Source organism: Equus przewalskii, chromosome 1 (genome assembly GCF_037783145.1).
Source record: "Equus przewalskii isolate Varuska chromosome 1, EquPr2, whole genome shotgun sequence".
Taxonomy (NCBI): domain Eukaryota; kingdom Metazoa; phylum Chordata; class Mammalia; order Perissodactyla; family Equidae; genus Equus; species Equus przewalskii.
In genome coordinates, this window is record NC_091831.1 from 114,794,319 (window position 1) to 114,802,026 (window position 7,708).

The 7,708-nt window shown below is 38.8% G+C and overlaps 1 protein-coding gene across 17 annotated transcripts in view; it reads right to left on the bottom strand.

The window, feature by feature from the left end:
* Positions 1 to 7,708, bottom strand: part of ZFAND6 (zinc finger AN1-type containing 6) — an 80,997-nt gene that overhangs the window by 72,902 nt on the left and 387 nt on the right. Inside the window, exon 1 of one of the 17 annotated variants that reach the window (XM_070572795.1) lies at positions 7,633 to 7,694. The exons of the other annotated variants lie outside the window; for them this stretch is intronic. The gene's annotated coding sequence lies outside the window, so the exon portion shown is untranslated. Of the gene's footprint in view, positions 1 to 7,632; positions 7,695 to 7,708 lie in introns of those variants that run through there. 17 annotated transcript variants of the gene reach the window in all.

The following is a 7,708-nucleotide window of genomic DNA, read 5'->3' on the forward strand; positions in this document are numbered from 1 at the left end:
AAAAATACAACGTATGGGGGTAGGGGGAGGGTAGTAATGGCCCATTCAGCAAAATACTAAACACAAAGGAAACATTAAGGAAGGAAGCAGATCAGAAAGTATAAACCAAGCTGAGAAAAGAGACATCTTTCTGTAAGACAGTAAATTGCTTTAAGTCTAAAGGGATAAACAAGGTCTAATAAATGTAAATTAAAAAGGAAGGGGGGGCGGCACGCCCGGGGGCAGTGGCTGAGTGGTTAAGTTTGCACACTCCACTTTGGCAGCCCAGGGTTTTGCAGGTTCAGATCCTGGGCGCAGACATGGCATGGCTCACCAAGCCATGCTGAAGCCCTACAACTATGTACCGGGGGGCTTTCGGGAGAAGAAGAAAAAAAAGGAACAGGAATCACAATATCAAGATCAAAGTATAAGTAAAGGAAAAAGCATTCATAATCCTCAACGATTAAGATTTAATAGTCATAAATTTTCATCTGCCAAAACATACCACAGATCATCTAAGTAAACTGCCAGACATAGAAAAATGACAGAAAACTGATTAGTAGACTTTAAGTTCCCTCTCTCCTTAGCAGACTAAGCCAGAAAAAAATAAAAGGAAGATAAGAACACAAATGATCCATGCTAATTATTTAATAAGATTAATTTTTTATATCACTATCAAAAGAAAAGCTTTTCTCGACAGTCATAGATTTTTACAAATGACTGTCACAAAGAAAACAATTTTGAAAAGCAAAAGTTGAATAGGTAACATTCTCTAACGATTATACAATAACTTTCAAAGTTAACATAAAAGTTTATTCCTTCATCAAACCTTGTGAACAACTACTAGCTGCTGCAGATGCCATGGGGAACTGTCCCTACCTCTGTAGAAACTTATGGTCTAGAGTCAGACTAACGCTGTTCAACAGAATATAATGGGGAGCCACATGCAATTTCCAATTTCCTAGTAGCCACATTAAAATAAACAGTTAACTTGTAATAATATATTTAACAGAAAACATGTCAAATAGCATTATTTAAATATGTAACCAATATTTTAAAAATTTTTTGTACTAGAAATCAAGTTCATGTTTCATACTTACAGCATATCTCAATTCAAACTTGCCATTTTCAACAGTCAGATGTGGCTACTTAAATTTAATAAAATATCATAGCTAATAGCCACATGATTATTTAGAAATCAAGAAAAACTTCCCATCATTGCAAAAGACTCTGTATTTCTGCTGTCCAATACAATAGCCGCCAGCTACATGCGGCTACCGAGCACCTGAAATCTGACTAGAAAGACTGAGAAATTGAATTTTTAATATTATTTAATTTTAAATAACCACAAGTGGTTGGTACCTACCAGAATGGAAAGCACAGCTGTAGAGGAAGAAATAGACACTAAAACAAATCACATATACTTAATGAACCACAGTTGTTACAAGTGTTTACAAATATGAAATGATTAAATGTAGCAAATAGAATGACTTAACTTTGGTCAGCATCAAGGAAGGATTCTTCAAGGAAATCACAATTAAGCAAAAGCGGACAGCATATGCAAAGTTCTCGAGCAGGAAAAACTGAAAATGCAATAGAAATAAAGGAGGAAAGTACCAAGGTGCAAAATAATCTAAATTACTTGTAGAAGACTGATTTGGATTACAGAATCTAAACAGGACAGGAAGAGGGAAGAGAAGTCAAAGCAGCCCTACCACTTGGAAATAATAAAAATTTCCCAGATAAGTCTTGCAACAACTTCGTTTGTTTCACTCTCCTCACTCCTTAAACTCCAGTCATTCCAATCTCCTGTCAAATCCTAAATCAAGCCAAGCACTTTGTGTCCCCTTTGTGCTAGCAGCTCCCTTCACATGGGAAACTTCCCCCTGCTCTTTCTTGATCTCAGAACTCAGAACCACAATTCCAATTTTCCATGCAGGACAAGATTTGGGGCAGAAATCTGGTTTGAAGATGGAGGAGGGCCTTGAAATTGCTTCCAAGGCAATTTTCACAAAAAAGTTTACAAGAGAAATTCAGTGTTTCAACATTTTTTAAAATGTACTGACAGAGTGGGGAAGCTAAAGCAACTCCCCAAACAAAACTCACTGCCACCACTAAGCTTCAACGTCACATCCTCAGAACATCCAATTTACTTCCAATCTCTATTAGCACATCATATTTCTTTCCTTCCTAGTACTTGTCCAAAACCTGAAAATTCTTTATTCATTGGTTTGTTAATAGCCTAGCTTTCCCAACAGACTGTAAACTCCATGAAGGCAAGGACCCTGTGTCGTTCATCACTGTATCTTCAACTTAGCAGAGTGTCTGGCATGGAGCAACAGTGGAAAGAACAAAAACTGCAACTGTGGGGATTTTTTAAATACATATATATAACAAAAATATTACACGTTAAAACTTAAAGAACACAGATAAAACTATACTCAAAAGAAAACTTAATGGCATTAATTTTTTTATTACACACAAAATATTAAGTGTAGAAATAACACTATCATTTTTTTAATTTAAAAATTCAAAACCAAAAACAACTTGAAGACTCTAAGGAATCAATTAAAAAACTTAAGGACTAACAAAGCAAGAACCAAAAATTTGGGGGGGGAAAGGGAGGGGGAGACTCACAATAACAAAATGAAAATACATCATTACTCCCAGTTACTAAAACAATGTGCACTGGTATCAAATCAATGGTATTCAACAAAAGCTAGAAAGAAGCAAGTACGTATGGATTTAGTATATGGTAAAGGTAGCTTTATTTCAAGGCAACAAGAAAAAGATTTTTTTTAATGGGGCTGAAATAACTGATTGATTATTAAGGAAAAATAAGAGAAGTTATTTCACTTCAGTCAAAATAAATCCCAGATGAACAGAAAGAGACATATGCGAAAAATTAAACCATAAAAGAACTAGAAGAAAACCATTATCTGGGTGGGAAAACCCATTAAATATGAAAATACGGTAGAAGCCATAAAAAGAAAGTATTAGCCTAAATTTCTTGAAAGGTTAAAACTCTTTCATGTTTTAAAAAAAAAACTGTAAGCAAATAAAAGGCAAATGGAAAGCCAGGAAAGATATTTGTAGTATGTGGCAAAGGGTTGCTATCCTAAATATATAAAAGGCTAAAAAGGGTATCACAAATAAAAAATACTACCCAAAATGAGTAAAAGACAAACTAAAAGATCCCAATACCCATATCTCTGTTCATCATCATAATTAATTAAAGAATTATATAATAAATCTTATGAAAAGGGAAGGAAGGCAGGAAAGAAAATACTCAGTGTTGGTAAGGATATGGAAGAAATGGATATTCTCTCCTATTTTTAGTCAAACTTTATACTGGTTTGGTCAACTTTATATTATGTTAGTCAAACTTTTAAGACAAGATTTGGAAATATTTATCAAAAGACAAAAAAATGTTCATATGCTTTGACTCAGCAGTTATAAGACAGACTGAATCCTAAAGAAATGAGAAAGACATAGAAAGATTTAGCTCTTAAGATGATCTTCACCACACTCTAATAGTGAAAAAAGAATAAAGTTACACACAATAGGTGACTGGTTAAATTATAGTACTTTTGTATGATGAAATGGTATGTGCCCTTTAAAAATCTTTTTTTTTTTTTGAGGAAGATTAGCCCTGAGCCAACATCTGCTGCCAATCCTCCTCTTTTTGCTGAGGAAGACTGGCCCTGAGCTAACATCCGTGCACATCTTCCTCTACTTTATATGTGCAACGCCTACCACAGCATGGCTTTTGCCAAGCGGTGCCACGTCCGCACCCGGGATCTGAACCGGTGAACCCCGGACCACCGAAGCAGAACGTACGCACTTAACTGCTGTGCCACCAGGCCAGCCCTAAAAATCCTATTTTTAATATATGAGGATCTAATGGTAAACATGAGGAAATCCTTGCCCTCCAGTAGTTTACATTCAAGAAGGGGATAGAGACAATAACCAAAAAAATCTTATGACATGATAGGTTCTGTAAAGAAATGAAGCAGGATAATATGGTAATCAGGGAAGGTGGCCTGCGAAAGCATCTCTGAAGGAGTGATATTTGAGCAGAAATATGATTGAATGTTGCAGGCAGGAGGAATGACAATTTTAAGAGAATCAGCGTGGGTTGCTCAAGAACCCCAAAAAGGCCAGTATAGCTGGAGGTGTATGAGTCAGGGAGAAAGTGGTAGGAGATTGGTCCATGAAGCTGGCAGAGCCAGATAGTCTAGACCAGTACCATCCAATTGGTAGCCACAAGTCATGTGTGGCTACTGAGCACTCGAAACAAGGCTAGTCCGAGATCTGTTTTAAGTGGAAACACACATCGGAGTCAAAAAAGGAAAGTAAAATATCCCGTTAGTAATTTTTATACTGATTATTTGTTGAAATCATGATATTTTGGGCTAAATAAAATGTATTTCACCTGTTTCTCTCTTTTTTTTGTAAATGTGGCTATCATAAAAAATTTTAAATTACTTATGGGGCTCTTATTTGTGGTTCCCGTTATATTTCCAATGGACACTCCTGGTCTAGGGTATAAGTATCATAGTAAAAAGTTGAAATTTTATTTTGTGTATTGAAAAGTCATTAGACGGGCCAGCCTGGTGATGCAGCAGTTAGGTAGGAACGTTCCACTTCGGCGGCCCGAGGTTCGCCAGTTCGGATCCGGGGTGCGGACATGGCACCACTTGGCAAGCCATGCTGTGGCAGGTGTCCCACATATAAAGTAGAGGAAGACAGGCGTGGATGTTAGCTCAGGGCTAATCTTCCTCAAAAAAGAAAAAGAAAAATCATTAGAAGGTTGTGAGCCTGCGAGTAAAGTAATATAATTTACACGCTTAAATGACTGTTCTCCACAGGAACAATGAATAGACCACAAGGGAGTGAAAGTTGATGCAGGGATGGCAGTTAGGTGACTACTATTACCATCTTATGCACAAGAAAGATGTTGAGATGGATCATATTTGGAATAAGTTTTGAAGGTAGAGGCTGCATAATATTGCTCAGAATTCAACTTTTAATTGTTTAGGATATGAAGAATATACACAAACAGAAGGACTGAGGGGTACACCTGCCAAAATGTTAACAATGGTTATTTTTTCTTTGTGACTTTCTATTTCTTCTGAAAGTTTGGGAGAAAAAACCCCAAAACACAGTGCCCTTAAAATCAAATACAAAAATGAGGTTTTTCTAAGCAAGATACAACAGCCCTACCGAAACAAAGCATTGTGATGTGTGTCTGCAAGCTACATACCCTGTTAAAAAACCAATCAAACCATCTCTACTCACACGTCTCTAAACAAAAACAGGTTATTCAAAGTTCTAAACTCGTATTACTTACACACACACACACACACACACCGTGCATGCACGCCCACGCACACACACCATTTTCAGGAAGTTAATACTGCTCCCTTATTTGTCACTGCATTGCTATTAGCATGATAAAACAGATGGCTCGAGAAGCACACCTTGGGGCACTCCCAAATCTGAGGCTAAGGAAATAAAAAGGACTTAAGTGTGTCGTTAACATATCTTGATAAATACACAACACACATCTTTCTGCAGAATGTTCCAAAGGACACACTCAATGTAATTCCACAGAAAAACACCTTGATCCTAATCCTTTTCCTTCAAGTTTCTGCCATTTGATAGGTGCTTCCCTTAATTGAAGTCTGCAAGACTGGAAGGATAAACTCAGGACACGTTCCTTTTACATGAGTATGTTAAGGCACAAGAGAAGTTTTAAGTAACTTGGCAAAGATTATACAAAAGGAGGAGGGATGGATACACAGAGTGATTTATTTTACATACAATCAAGTGCTTTTTCCTACTATATTTACATTGCATTGAAACACTAGATAGCAAATACTGCCTGACTTCTTACAATGTGATTTCAAAGGAAAAGACTCACTATATACAGATTAACGGGATTCTTGGTTTCTCACACAAATGTTCAAAAACTATGAATCAATCATTATGGTTATGAATCTTCCATTAAAACATAAAAGAGAATCCTACAGTTTTTCATTCCTCTTGTTTCTAGTATTTCAATCTATTTTACTCCTGATTACCTAAAACTTTCTAACGCCTCCTACATTGTTTACTCTAGAGACACTCTTGCATTTGGACACCAAGAGCCAGGAAACAAATGTTCATGGAGCACAGCTGGTGATAGCAAAACAAAATAAAAAAGATAATCTAAATGCCCATGAGTTATGGAACATTAACAGAATTATACAGCAATGAAGTGTCACACCATCCTCATAAAGCGCCAAAGAAAACTAAACACATTGTTTGAACATACAAATATATGTGATGAAACTAGTTTAAAGGCCAGGGAATGATAAACACAAAATCGACTAGACAGGAATGATTCCCTCGGTCAGGAGAGGCAGGAGCACAGGACAGAGGTAAGTTTTGGAAGTGCGCCAGTTCTTGTTTGAGGGGAGGAGTCAAGGATTTTCATCACGTTTTCTCTCTTTATACTATATGGTGTTACGTATTCTTTTGTGGTATTAAATACATCTTTTGAATACTTTTTTTGCTTTTTAAAAAACGGTTTTATTGAGCTATAACTGACATACAATAAACTGCACATACTTAAAGTGTAAAATGTGATCAGTTTTGACACATACACAGATCATCGCTAGAATCAAGCTAATAAATAACCCACCAACCCCTAAATTTTCCTCCTGTACCTGGGCGAGTTCTGCCTCCCTTACATGTATTTTAAAACGTTCAAAAAAAAGATAAAAGACAACTTGTTTGGGAAATTTAAATGTGCGCATTTTGCAGAAAGAGAACATTTGCCACTGAAGCCCTGGAGTAAGAGTAATTCGGCCAGGTCCTAAAATTGGTAACATAATTATTACATAACTAACCTTAAAAGTTTATAGTATTTCACATAAAAAAAACAAATTCCGAGTTTGATGTGAAAGAGGAATTTAATCCTCTTTCTCAGAGCATCAAAAACTGCTCAGTTTTTACTGGCAACTTTAAATAAAAGTCGTGCGTAACACTGAGACCTTAACTTGAACTTCTTCACATTGGTTAACCACTTTCTAGCTGTGAAGATCAATTATCACAGCGTTTTAACCGTGTGGCTTAGCACAATATTTCAAAATAAATTTAAAATAATTTTAAACACAATATTCTTCTGTACTTGTTCACGTAGGGAGACGCAAACTTGAAAGTACGGTTTCAAAGGAGAGAAAGCACGCCCCGAAACCGCGAGCACGCCAACAGGAGCAGCGGCAGGCGCCGAACCCGCCCCCGTCCAGTCCGGCGGGGGGCGTCCCCTCCTCGCCGGTGTGTGGAAACACTGCAGGTGGAAAAACAGTCCAAAAAGGACCTCAGACCCGGAGAATGCGTTCTGGTGACAGGGACGCGCCCAACGGGGCTCGCGGCCCCTCCGAACCCCATCTCCCAACTGCTCAGAATGCGGCCAGCGCGGCGTCCCCCGCGCCTGAGGGGAAGAGGGTCCCGACCCCGGTGCGACACTCCCCGCGGGAAGCCGGCCCGGGGCCGCGGGCGCCCGGCGCGCGTAGGAAGGGCCAGGCCGGGACCCTTTCGCCCCTCGGCACCCAGCAAACGCTGGGCCTGGGCGGGCGAGCCGGCGACAGGCAGCCGGCCTCCCACCTGCTGCGCCTGCCGGGCGGCCGGCCGCCCTCCGCTTCCGGCTCGCGGCGCCGGGAGGGGCCGGGGGCGGGCCTCG